The following is a 12,814-nucleotide window of genomic DNA, read 5'->3' as shown; positions in this document are numbered from 1 at the left end:
CTCAGTGGTATAATCTTCTGAAGGGCTCGTAAGTGGGCATTTCAAGGCATGGTTGACTTGGACAACTGGGAACACATGTACGTTTTTGGGCACTCACAATCTCAGAACCAACCCCTTGCCACCCTGCAAATGGTTGGAGATGTTTTCCAGCCAAGGACTGGAGGAACTCCTCTTCCAAGATGGAGAGGGGAACAGATCACCCCCAGGCCCGCTGGGGCTTGGCAGAAAGGCTTACCCCACAGGAACATAAGTTATGGAGAAACCGATATACATGTGCACAGACGGCTCCATTGTCACTGCAGAGTTCCTGTAAGGAGACCTCCGCACAGGGGGACAGAACCCTTTGAAACAGTCACATGATGTTTGCAGAAGTGACCTGGAAACGGGCACAGCTTTCCAGGCACACTTCTGCAAATGTTTCTAAATGTAGAAAAAAATCTTGAACAAGTACGTTCTGGTAGAGATGCAAAGCTCCACCCGGACCTTTAGTTTCTATCAGTAGTACCAATTGGTTGTGAACAGACGTTTTCTAGTCGCATCTTCATTGTATTCATAATAATCCAAAAAATATTCGCTTTTACCATGATCACGAAAGGTGTCAAAAATGAATATGGCTGGCCATGATATTCGATCGAGTAATTACGAAGCGTTAAGTGTGAAGGTGCTTTTACTGATGTATAGAGTCACATGACTCTAAATGATAATAATTAATTAGTTGCGCTATTTAACTTTGGACATGTATAATGCTACACCAAGGAGAAAGAAATTGGTGTTAAAAGGGAGGGCACTGTTGAAAGTGTTGTGCCATTTCTCTGCTCACCAACTTAATTTGATGCATTCACATGTTTGTCTCTAGTTACTTGTATCTCGGATCTACGCACAGGACTGGATACCAAACGGACATCGCATGCAATTCAAACTTTCTCAAGGAAGCCTTCTCACCTCACTACCTGGCATTTGGAACTCCAATTTGTTGTCATGATTGAATGGTAACTTGAAGTGGTGATGGAAATAAGTTGCGTTGTCCTATCTGTCAAATCATGGGTGAAGGCCAGTGTGGTCTCTCCGTACCCGAGGCCCTCGGTCTTGTTTTCAGATGACCGAGGGGTCAAGGCTGCTCAGACAAGCTGTTGTTGCACAGCACATTCCCTGGTAGAGCATGGACTCTGGGCCCAGCAAGAGGCCTGGCTGCATTTACAGAAGCAGAATCCTTCCTCCGAAGCTTCATACCTCTTGGCCTAGTACATCCATCCATAACCATGGGAGCGCATTTGTCCATCTTCTATTTTCACGATTCTGTGCAAATGAAAGATGGACAGTGGCGTTCATTTTGGTCAGAGGCGAATAGCGGCCCCTGACCTTGGCACCCGGTGCAGTGGCACCTGTCGCACCGCACTAAAGCCGTCCCTGGTCAAATTCAAAAGAGATTGCTGAATTATTCTCTAAACACCGCCCATTTTATGTTTTTAAGAGCCCAGATGATCTCACTTTGTCAAGCACTGCCTGTTCCTGCCATATAGATTTGTTTTAATACTCCATGTACCAGCACCAGAGGAGGCTCTTCTACTGTGTGACCGACTCTGTATTTCCATATATTTTGGGCTGCAACAGCACAAGGGTTTGAACTGCGGGTTTGTTTGTATGGTACTTTCAGACCTGTTCAACTGATTCAGTGCTGATGGGACCAAGACCAGCTCAATGTCTCCGACGACCTCGACAACCTTGATTGTATTTGCATGTTGTGTAATTTGATTTGACATAAAACAAATTATCGCCCTTTTGTCGAAGCAAACATTTCTTCTAACAGACAGACTGAAATGTATTGTCTTAATTCTTAACAGTTTTTGAAGGGGTGACACCCATACGTGTTTGAGATTTGTCACAAGCTCTATGATCGGACATACAAGTCTAGTTAGGTTGTTACGCCAAGCCCATTTAAAATTTGGCAATGTAATGTTTATATCTCTTGCTATTGTGTCCTGCCTCCCAGCTACCCACTATAGTGGGCTCCAAATGCCATAAGGAGAGTGGAAACCTGTTCCTCAAAAGCTCTCCTTCAGGTGCAGCAGCCTGTATGTTGGCTGCCTGCAGTGCAGTTTTGATGGCTCCAGGATGTTGGCATTCATAGTTCAAGAAGAAGCCATAATCCCACACTGCATTTCCCACCCAGCTGTTACCGCCAGACTCTGGATTTCCGAAGTCCTGCAGGAATACCAAATTCTGTCAACCATTTTGACTGCGGTTTCCATCCATACCTCACCAATTGGTTAATTTCTTTGTTTGGCGGTCTGGAGTTGGTTTAGGAATTGCAGCAACTTGTAAATTGTACTATCTAATCAAAATGGGACTTAACATCCTGGACCAGCCTGGCCTTTGACATCTCAAGATATGGAGCACCACAAGTAGCAAGATACTGCGCTTAACAAAATATGAGAAGTTAGTACACGCATTTGAGACCACTACTCAAGTCTTTAGAGCATCTGTGATGCGATAGTCACTACTGGCTAGTAGGCAACGGGCAGGCCCGCAGGGGCACCTCTTCCCCTACTGCAACAGCCAAACAAACATTTATAGAGTGGCAAATCACCCACAAGAGTCTCGAGACAACAAACCACTTTAGTTTGCCCTCAGCAGCGCATGCCCAATGAGTGGGGGGGATAGGATCTAGCACTTCCTCCATGGTTGGTCATCATCACCGCCGACCAATGGGTCTTGCAGAGTGTTCAAACACTTTCCTCCCCACCCAATGTGCACCAGAACTGATTCCAGCAGAGCATCTCTCCATCCAGCTACAAGAACTACACCTGTTGCTCTCCGAGGGTGCCATTGAGCGGGTACTAAATTCTGAGAAAGGTGGAGGTTGTTATTCCCAATATTTCCTCATCCTGGAAGAAGACAGGGACCTCAGACCTAACTTAGAACTCCAACCCTTGAACACTTTCCTGCAGAAGGACAAAGTAGAAATGTTCCTATCTGTTCTGGACCCAGGAGATTGGATGGTGTCCTTGGACTTGCAGGATGTGGTTCAAGGTGTGGGTTAGGAGCTTTTTCAGGTTGCTGTGTTGCCTTTGATCCCGATCAGTGGCCCTCGGGTGTTCAAGAAAGTAATTGAGGTTGTCGCTGCCCATCTTCAGAGGTTAGGAATTCCTGTATTCCCAAACCTTGACAATTGGCTACTAAAGGCAGGCTCGCCTCAGTCAGTCATGAACCACCTCCGGACAATGGCAGAACTTTTGACATTGTTGGTTGTCGCCATAAACAATCCGAAGTCCCACCTGATTCCTTCCCAGACTCTTCCGGTCATTGGGGCAAACCTGGACATGGAGTTCAGGGCTTTTCCTCTTCAGCAATGTGTCAATGACATTTGGGCTTTGATCCTGATGTTTTAGACCTGATTTTAGATCAAGGTGAAGGGGCTCTGAGGCTTCTTGGCCTCTTGACCTCGTGCAACCTTGTCAACTATGCCAGGTGTGGCAGATGCGAGTCCTGCATTGAAACTAAAACCCAGTGGACCCAGCATTAACATCACCTTTCTGACACCATCCAGGTCCCTGCTCAAGATCTGCAGTGGTCGCTGACTACAGTTGTTCCTGTAGCAGGCCACTCCTCCTCCCCGATACGGAGCTAATAGTGGTGATGGGGGGTGGATGGTCACATGGGGGAGGTGAAGAACAGAAGACTCTGGTCTCCAGCGGAGGGCCAGCTCCACATTAATCTACTGGAGCTGCAGGTTATTATTCTGGCCTGAAGGCGCAATTTCTCACAGACCAGTGCCATGTGGTACTGCATTAATCGGGGCAGAGTAGAATCCTAGGTCTTGTGCCAGAAGACATTGCATCTCTTCTGGAGGTAGCAGGAGCCCCAGGGCTTCTCTCTGGTCACCAACTACTTGCTTGGGGAGGGTGGAAGGGGGCCTTGAATGCCAGAGTGAACAAACTGAGTAGATGTCTTCCGTCATATCACAAGTGGTGTCTACAGCCAAAGGTGGCGCAGGGCCTCTTTAGCAAGTGGTGGGAACCCTGTCTAGCTCTAGCAGTGTCACAATGTTGCTTGTTGGATTTTCCACAACAAGAATCTTTAGGAGGCACATTCCAGCTGGAATGGAACAAGGGGCTCCTGTATGTTTTTTGCCACTACTTCTGCTGACTAGTTCTGGAGATTATCAAGAATAACCGTGCCCAAGTGATCCTAGTGGCCCTAGATATGACCCGGAGAGCGTGGTACTGGAACTCCTGGACATGAGCCCTTTACCCACATCTACACAAATTACAACTCCTTGCATGGAGATTTAGCGGCAACAATTGCGTTTGATTTGCTGCCTGCTGTGGTGGATGTCTTCCTTGCTGCCAGACGCCATTCTTCAAAATCTACTTATGCCAGGAACTAGGAAACATTTGTAACCTGCTTCGGAGACAAACACTAACCCCTTACAGACAAACCTGTCAGACATCCAGCAGGGCCTTGTAGTGAGCACTGTAAAACGGTCACCCTTTTACCCTTTCTACGTTTGCCAGACCAACTGTCCTTGTTAAACTCAACCGTTGTGATGATTTATTAAAGGTTTGACACCTCTCTTCCCTGTCAAGCAGTTTGTGAAGCTGCAGTGCGCTCTAAATGTTGTCATGACATTCCTCAACCCTATGCATAGTTGCTCGCTGTGTCCTTACGCAGAAAACGGTCTTGCTCATTACACCAGCTCATCGTGTGAGTAAGCTGCAGACACTGTTGGTGCAACTGTCCTAATCCTCGTCTTTTTAGACAAATTGGTGCTAAGGACTTGCACCACCACCCGAACAAAAGTCATGACTCGTCTGTATTGCAATCAATCACTTTCCCAGTGTTCTCTGCTCCCCTTCAAAAGAGGAGAAGCTCCATTGGTTGGAGCCCAAAGGGGCTTTAAGTTTTTACATAGATCGTGCCAATGTTTGAGTGGACAATCAGCATTTTGTGGGGTTCGCAAAGGACAGCTCAGCAAAAAGACTGCAAATGGATCCTCATGAACCCATTGGGAACAGATGTTATGATATCCCTCGAGTGATGTAAAGAGCAGATGAGCTATAAGGAGAGAGAACGAAAAATAAACTCACAGCGTGAGCCCAAAATAAAATATCTGATCGAGACATCTAGCCGCAGATTCCTTAACTTGTGAATTCTCCCCAGGCGTCAGACCGGATCTGGAAACTTTTTTTTCCAGCAGTACCTCTCCGTGCCGGGTGGCGGCACCACATGGCTCTGTAACATCGACTCCAGTAGTGACGTCAGGGGAGCCATATTCGTCTCCTCTTGTGCGCTAACATCAGTTTCTTCTATTTCAGCACTTCACACTGCTCTGGAGAAGAATATTTTTGGCCGTTTATCGGCCTGCTGTGGTGAATGTCTGAAAGTGCCTTCTTGTATGCCCTCTGGCTTTAAAGGAATGAAAAATGAAAAATTTTTATAGAGCGCGCATCACCCGAAGGTGTCTTAGCGCTAAGCGAATCAAGGGCTGAGGAAGGAGCATGAAGCCGGGTTAGGTTTGAGTGACTTTGTTGTTTACAGGCGGAAATAGCCAGGTCTGTAGCTGCATTCGGAACAACTGCAAGCTGGTTTGGGAGCGGAGGGCAAGAGGGAAGGGAGTTCCATAGTTCCTCCCCCCCCCCCCCACCCCCAAAGGTCAGTGTTCTACCGAGCTAGATCTGAGTGTTCTACTGGGCCCATACCAGGTAAATCGCTCCTGAAAATAGAGCGGGCCAGTACAGTGAAGAGCCTTGTGCATTAGGCACAGTCTTAAATGAGATTCTCTTCTCCACCGTAGCCAATGAAGGCTGTGTAACAGATGAGATACTGGTTTAAACTTAAGGATTTTCAAAAGGGTTCTGGCTACTGCATTCTGTATGGACTGCAATTTTTTCAACAGGTATTTCGAGGTGCCAAGATAGAGGACATTGCAGTAGTCCAGTTTGAAGCCTATGAGGGCCAGCATTACGGTCTTCTGAAGGTCCGTTAGGATGAAAAGGAGGATTTTATTGAGAACCCGTAACATAAAATATCCCCCAGAGGTCACTGCATTCTCTAACACCTTATCTGGGAAGGGGAGTCGGTAAATTGGTCTGTAACTGTCCTCCAGCTTGGGGTCCAAGGAGGGTTTCTTCACCAAAGGAAGAATAGAGGCCTTTTTCCAGATGTCAGGGTAGTTCCTCAAATTCAGTACTTGGTTCAGTAGATCGTTAAGTGGCCCAACCACCTGACTAGCCATCCTGTATGTCCTGTGCTTGACAGATGTCAGGTACGGATCCACATTCTATTTGTATGTGGTACTTGGGTGAGCATCCCGACGCTGAAGAATGTGACGCTTGCCAGCGGTTGAAGTCGAAAGCGCTGTGGGAGCGACAAATGAAGCTCCTGATTGCGTGGTGGTCACAGGCTCCCAGTTTCTCAAGGCATCTGTCGTCTTCCCGGTCTGCAGTTAGCTGGTCCAGAGATCGTTTCCCTGAGCGTCTCTCTTCATCTTGTGGTAAATGGCAGCAGTTCCCGGCTACGTCTCACGGTAAGCGGTGTCACAAGAGATCAAAATCACAGCCTTTTATGGCTCATTCGACTCACGACCTGGATTCGGGTACTCCTCACGCCCTGGTGCTAAGACATTGTTCCCGCGCCTCCCTGCCTTTCCTGGAGCCAAGGCGACTTGGAACCAGATGCAAGGGTATTACAATGCACTTAATCTTGTATTTGGACTCTCGTTTTCCTCTGGAGTGCCTGCGGGCCCCAAGGAGTTCATAGGTGTATCAACTGCAACATCACTGGTGGGCATCGCCCTCTGCGGCAGTCCGGGTCTTGGACACAGTGGTGCCGGTGCACGGCCCTTCGGGGTTTCTACCAGTGGCGCCAGCTGACTCCGACACGACATTGGTGGTTCCTCCGGCAACTGTTTTTACGGAGCCAGAGAGCTCTGATCCGGAATTGTGCACAACACTGTTGGGAGTCTTGCAGAGTCTGCTTCCCCTTGCTTTCAGTGCCAACAGACGCCCCTTCACCTTCCCATGCCGACACCGATACTGCGCAGTTTCTCCACCACTTGATATAATTTATGGAGCTGTTTTCAGAACCGATCGTTTCTGTGGGTGCTTCACAGGAACAGTTGGTGGAAGGACATGAGTGGGTGGTTCCCTTAGAGCAACCAGTGCTTTTGGATCTTCCTATGTTGGGCAGCTGAATTGCGGAGTTGGGTGAAGCGAGCGGGTTAGCTCCATCCCCTCCTTATACTCTTTTAACTCCTCCTGGCCTTGCCTCTAAGACCTGTTCTACTTTGGCGGAAATGTTGAAAAGAGTGGTTGATGTCTTACATTTGACTATGCCTACGGTGCAGAAGTCTACAGACCCTCTCATTGAAGTTCTTCATCCTGGCCAGTCAGGGATTGAACCAGTGCTCCCCATTTGTGAGGCATTTTCTGAGATTTTACTGGGGACATGAGGTAAACTGGAGTCTGGTATGCCTGTGGACTGTACTATTGCCTACAAGTACCGCCCTTACCCCAATGACCCTCCTTGCCTTATTAGTCAGCCAGCTCACCACAGTTTCTTGGTCCCGGCTGCTTCAGCTTCCCATGGTATTGGTAACTTTCCCCATTCCCCACTTGGCAAAGAGTCCTGAAAGCAAGACTCTTGTGGAAAACTGGTCTTCTCTTCTAGTGCATCATTACGCTCCACTAACACGATTTGCATCCTAGGATGATGATTTTTCCATGTCTTGTGGGATACCTTTGCGCAGCTATTGCCATTGTTTCCAGAGGTTAATAGGGGCAAACTGAACCAGTTGATTTTGGACTGCTGCCAGGCAGCCCGGTTGCTTATCAGGTGTGGAATGGACTCTACTGATTCAATTGATCGAGCCATGGTGTCTGCTGTAGCATTGCGCCGGCGTGCATGGCTTCAGACTTCTGGATTTTCAGAGGCTGGCCAGTCCGTCTTACTTGACATGCTGTTTGAGGGGGGTCACCTATTTGGTGCCCATACAGATGCTGCCTAACATAGGTTTCAGAACAGCTGGGGAGGTTCAAACCCTCAGCCTGCACCTATTCTCTTTTCTCATTCTACGATCGGAAGGGGATATCCCTGTTTAAGGTTCCCCACTTTTTGTCTTTGTGCTGACAACGCTGTTGTTATGGGCGTTTTATGGTATCGGTCACCAGATCAGGTGTTCCTGCCTTGGCAGAACCCCCTTTTTTTATTTCATTCTTCTAGTGTTGGTGACTAATTGTCTTTCTTGAGACCCTGCACGAGGTCTTTTCCTACCTGTAGGTGGGGTTTTGGATTCGCCCTGTTGTGGGATTCACCTGTCACGAGATGTAATTGATATTTATGTGACATCGGTCACTCGGGCTTATTGCCCTTTTTTCTGTTCTTTGACTGTGGCTCAGGATTCTGATAATTCTGCCCTGTTATTAAATTGGAAGCTGTTTCTTGGTTTATGGTTTTCCTTTGGCAGCCTCTTATCTCACCATTGTGTATCCATCAGGTGTAATGGTACACAGCTTTTTCCTTCAGCATCCTTCCATGCAGAGACTTATTCTTCAGTTGTTACAATTGCAACGTACTTTTTCTTGAGGCATTTCCTTTATTACCTCAGGTGAAACTTCTCCCTTTGGTTGATAGCTCTTCTCCTGTGGGATGCAGGATGATTCCATCTTGTGGCCTTTGGTCACGCGCACCAGTATTGCGCTATGATACCTCCTCTGGGTGGAGCTTGGATCTGACTGTCTCTATGGAGATGTTTGTTGCCATCAAGGACCTGTAGCTCAATGGTAATGTCTTGTGCCTCTGGTGGTACAGGCACCCCAGGACAAGGGTTCAAATTCCACCAATGTTGGGAAACATAGGGACATACCGCCCTGAATGTGCCCGCTCTTCTCTGATTCAGAAGCTCGGCAGGGTCGGTCTGGTTGGTGTTAGAATAGGAGACAGCCAGGGCTTTCCTTGTACCGTTACCTTTCTATTATGTTCTGTTATCCTCCAGGCTTCACGGCCGATGCATGATCATTGTATGAACCTGTGATCTGTATATTTATGTGCCCTTGTTGGCCTTCTGATGGGAATTGCTTTCCTTCATCTGTCTTGTGGGTGATTATTCCACCTGGATATCCCGTTGGGTGATTTCCGGAACTCTATTTGTTTACTTCATCTTCAACTTCTAGGTCCCGAGTATTTGCACCTGCTTGTTTGACAAGCGTTCTCTTTCATGTCCATTTCCCTTTGGAGTTCGTGCCTGTAGAGATTCTTCTAGCAGGCAACGTTGTCTTTTCTGCCAAGTCCCCGCACTATTCTAGGAGGGGCAATTCCCCTTTTTCACTATTGTATCCTCTGGTACTCGGAGCTGGTTTCAGCTCCATGTGTCTCGGTGTGTGTACACGGAGTGCCCTTTGGGCCGTTGCCATCTCTTATTTGGCTGCAACATAATTTACCTGAATATGTATATTAGTAGGACTGTGTTTAAGTTTTTACATGTTTGTCTTATATATATATATATATATATATATATATATATATTTTACTTGGGCATCTACTCTGTGTGGTGCGGAGTCATTTTGGTCTAGTACGATTACATTTTCTGCCTCCAGATCCATTTCTTTTCCTTACTGTTAGAAATAGGGGTCTCTAGAAGGCAGAGGTAGGTACCTTTCTCCAAATAGGGACCCTTGCTTCTAGTCAGGGTAAGGGGGATACACACTTTAGAGAACCCCTACTCCCCCCTGGGTAGCTTGGCACGAGCAGACAGACTGATATTAAGGCAATTTGTAAAGTATTTTTACTCAAAACACACAGTAATAACACCATAAATGGACACCACACTAGTGTAGAAATATAAAGTATCTTTATCTACACTCAACAAGACCACAATGACAAAAATCCAACATTCATGTAAAAAGAATGACTTTAAAAAGGTTTCAAACAACTTGGCCCATAGAAATCTATGGATGCTTGATTTCTCTCAAAGTACCTGTTGTTGCGACGAAATTCACAAGGTAAAACAGCAGAAGAGATGAGGGTAAAAAAAAAAAAAAACAGATGCGTCAGATCCTGAGACCATGAGGAGGTGATGTGACAGTTTTGCTGCATGTAGGAGAAGTGATGCGTGGACTAGGGTCTGTAGGGGAAGTGATGCGTTGATTCCGAGACTGTTCTGGTCCACGGGTGATGCGTCGGGAAAACTTGCAGCACAGTTACGATGCGTGGAAATCCAGGATGCAGAGGCGATCGATACGGCGGCATAGAGCAGCGCTATGTCGGTTTCTTCGGCCGCGATCCCTTGATGCATTGGTTCTTGCAGCAGCAATGCGTGGAGAGTCTTCTCGCACAGCGGTGCTTCATCGGAAAAACAGCCGCAAGAAGAGCGATGCATAGACTGACTTGTAGTTGCATTGCTTTTCCAGCTCCCAACAGCAGGGACAACCTCCAGAGGTTCCACACAGTCGCAGGCACCTCTTAGCAGGTCGGAACTTCCAGCAAGAAAGTTCAGGGGAGCTGGGGGGTGAAGTCTTTGTGTCCCTGAGACTTCAGAACAGGAGGGAAGCTCTACTCAAGCCCTTGGAGATCTACCACCAGCAGGGGGACACAGCACACAGCAAAGCTCTTGTCCTTTCCTTGGCAGAAACGGCTACTGCAGGTCAACCCCAGACAGCACACAGCAAAGGGGCAGTACTCTTCCTCACAGCTCTCCAGCTCTTCTCCTTCGCAAAGGTTCCTCTTGACTCCAAAAGTAAAACTCTGGGGGTTTAGGTCTAATACTTGGACCCCAAAAATGTCTTTGTTCTCCTTGTGCAGGGGCCTCTGAGCCCAGTCCAAACCAGTTCTGTCCTCACTGGTACAGTATGACCACAGGGGGGGGGGGGTGGAGACAGCATTGTGCAAGGGAGACAGGCCCTATTCATGTGCAAGGAAATCTCCTCCCACTACTCTAAATTCAGCCAGGGTCTATTCAGCTCAGCTGTGAGTCATCCAGGAAGGGCCAGGCATGCCTCAACCCCCCAGTGTCCATCTACAGTGAATGCACATCCCCAGCCCCTGTCACTCTTAAACCAGGCAGTCAATACACAAACAGGCAGAGGCACACAGAAAAGTTAAACAAGAAAATGCCTACTTTCTAAAAGTGTCAAAACAATAGTAAACCTTGAGGATTTATTCAACTTATATTAATTAATTAAATAGTCACCATAGTGAGCTTCATTTCAAGGAACTCAGAAAAGAAGAAAAATTACAGGAAGACCACAGTTCATCTTTTATATTGATTTTTATCCCAAAATATTATTTTTGATTTAGTAAATTTCAATAATTTGATACAAAAAAGTAAAGGAATATACGATTTTTCATTTAAACAATGGCAACACAAAACTACTGTCTCGCTCCAAAACACATAAGCAGTAGTTAATGACACTTTTTCCACAGATATGAACCATCCACAGTTGGTCATATATCACAAACAATTGGTTTGGACAATAGTAATTTCTGAAGGCATCAAATGGAAATTATTTGCATCAAAGAAGTGCCTTCAGAAACTACAATTGTCCAAACCAATTGTTTGTGATATATGACCAACTGTGGATGGTTCATATCTGTGGAAAAAGTGTCATTAACTACTGCTTATGTGTTTTTGAGCGAGACAGTAGTTTTGTGTTGCCATTGTTTAAATAAAAAATCGTATATTCCTTTACTTTTTTGTATCAAATTATTGAAATTTACGAAATAATCAAAAATAATATTTTTGGATAAAAATCAATATAAAAGATTAACTGTGGTCTTTCTGTAATTGTTCTTCTTTTCTGAGTTCCTTGAAATGAAGCTCACTATGGTGACTATTTAATTAATTAATATAAGTTGAATAAATCCTCAAGGTTTACTATTGTTTTGACATAATATACCCAATTCCTTGGGGTAAAGTGGGTTGCCCTATTGTTGTATTCATTACTTTCTAAAAGTGGCATTTTCAAACACACAATTTAAAAACCATCTTTACTAAAAGATGTTATTAAATACTGAGTTCAGAGAGCCTAAACTTTATTTCTCTATCTTGTACCAATGGCAGGTTATACATGTAAGATGTTACAATGCATTTCACATTCTATCCTATGGAGCAAGATAGCCTTTCAATAGTTAAAAAACGAAATTGGCAGCATTTCACTATCAGGACATCACACACAGCAGTACTTGTCCTACCCTTCGCACACACTGCATCATGCCCAGGCGGGTACATTGGGCCTACCTGTGGGGTGTCTTACATGTAAGAAATAGGAAGGTTAGGGCCTGGCAAGTGGGTGCACTTGCCAAGTCGACATGGCAGTTAACAAACTGCACACTGACACTACAGTGGCAGGTCTGTGATACATTTTCAGGGCTGCTCATGTGGGTGGCACATTCAGTGCTGCAGGCCTGCTAGTAGCATTTTATTTACAGGCCCTGGCGCACTTAGTGCACTTTACTAGGGACTTGCCAGTAAATCAAATATGCCGATCATGGAAACACCAATCCATAAACACAATTTATACAGAGAGCACATGCTCTTTAGCACTGATCAGCAGTGGTAAAGTGCCCAGAGACCTGTAGCCAACAAACGCAGGTCAGGAAAAAATAGGAGGAAAAAGCAAAAAGTTTGGGGATAACCCTGCAAAAAGGGCCAAGTCCAACACTTACCCCCCAAAAAAAGAGAAACCGGTTTTAGTGTACCTTTGGGGTTCACAAACTACATTCTTACTGTTAGGTGTTTTTGTGTAGGATTTCATCCTTCTCCCTTTCAGAAAACCTTGCCTGGGTTATCTGCTCCTCTTTTTTGGTCCTTGGTCTTCTT

At 46.0% G+C, this 12,814-nt stretch overlaps 1 protein-coding gene across 2 annotated transcripts in view; it reads left to right on the top strand.

Annotated features, from left to right (window-relative positions):
• The window catches only part of TRIM35 (tripartite motif containing 35), a 379,901-nt gene that overhangs the window by 321,248 nt on the left and 45,839 nt on the right, over positions 1 to 12,814 (top strand). The window lies entirely within an intron of this gene.

The sequence above is a fragment of the Triturus cristatus genome, chromosome 6 (genome assembly GCF_964204655.1).
Source record: "Triturus cristatus chromosome 6, aTriCri1.1, whole genome shotgun sequence".
Lineage (NCBI taxonomy): Eukaryota > Metazoa > Chordata > Amphibia > Caudata > Salamandridae > Triturus > Triturus cristatus.
This window is presented reverse-complemented; position numbering and strand designations above follow the sequence as displayed.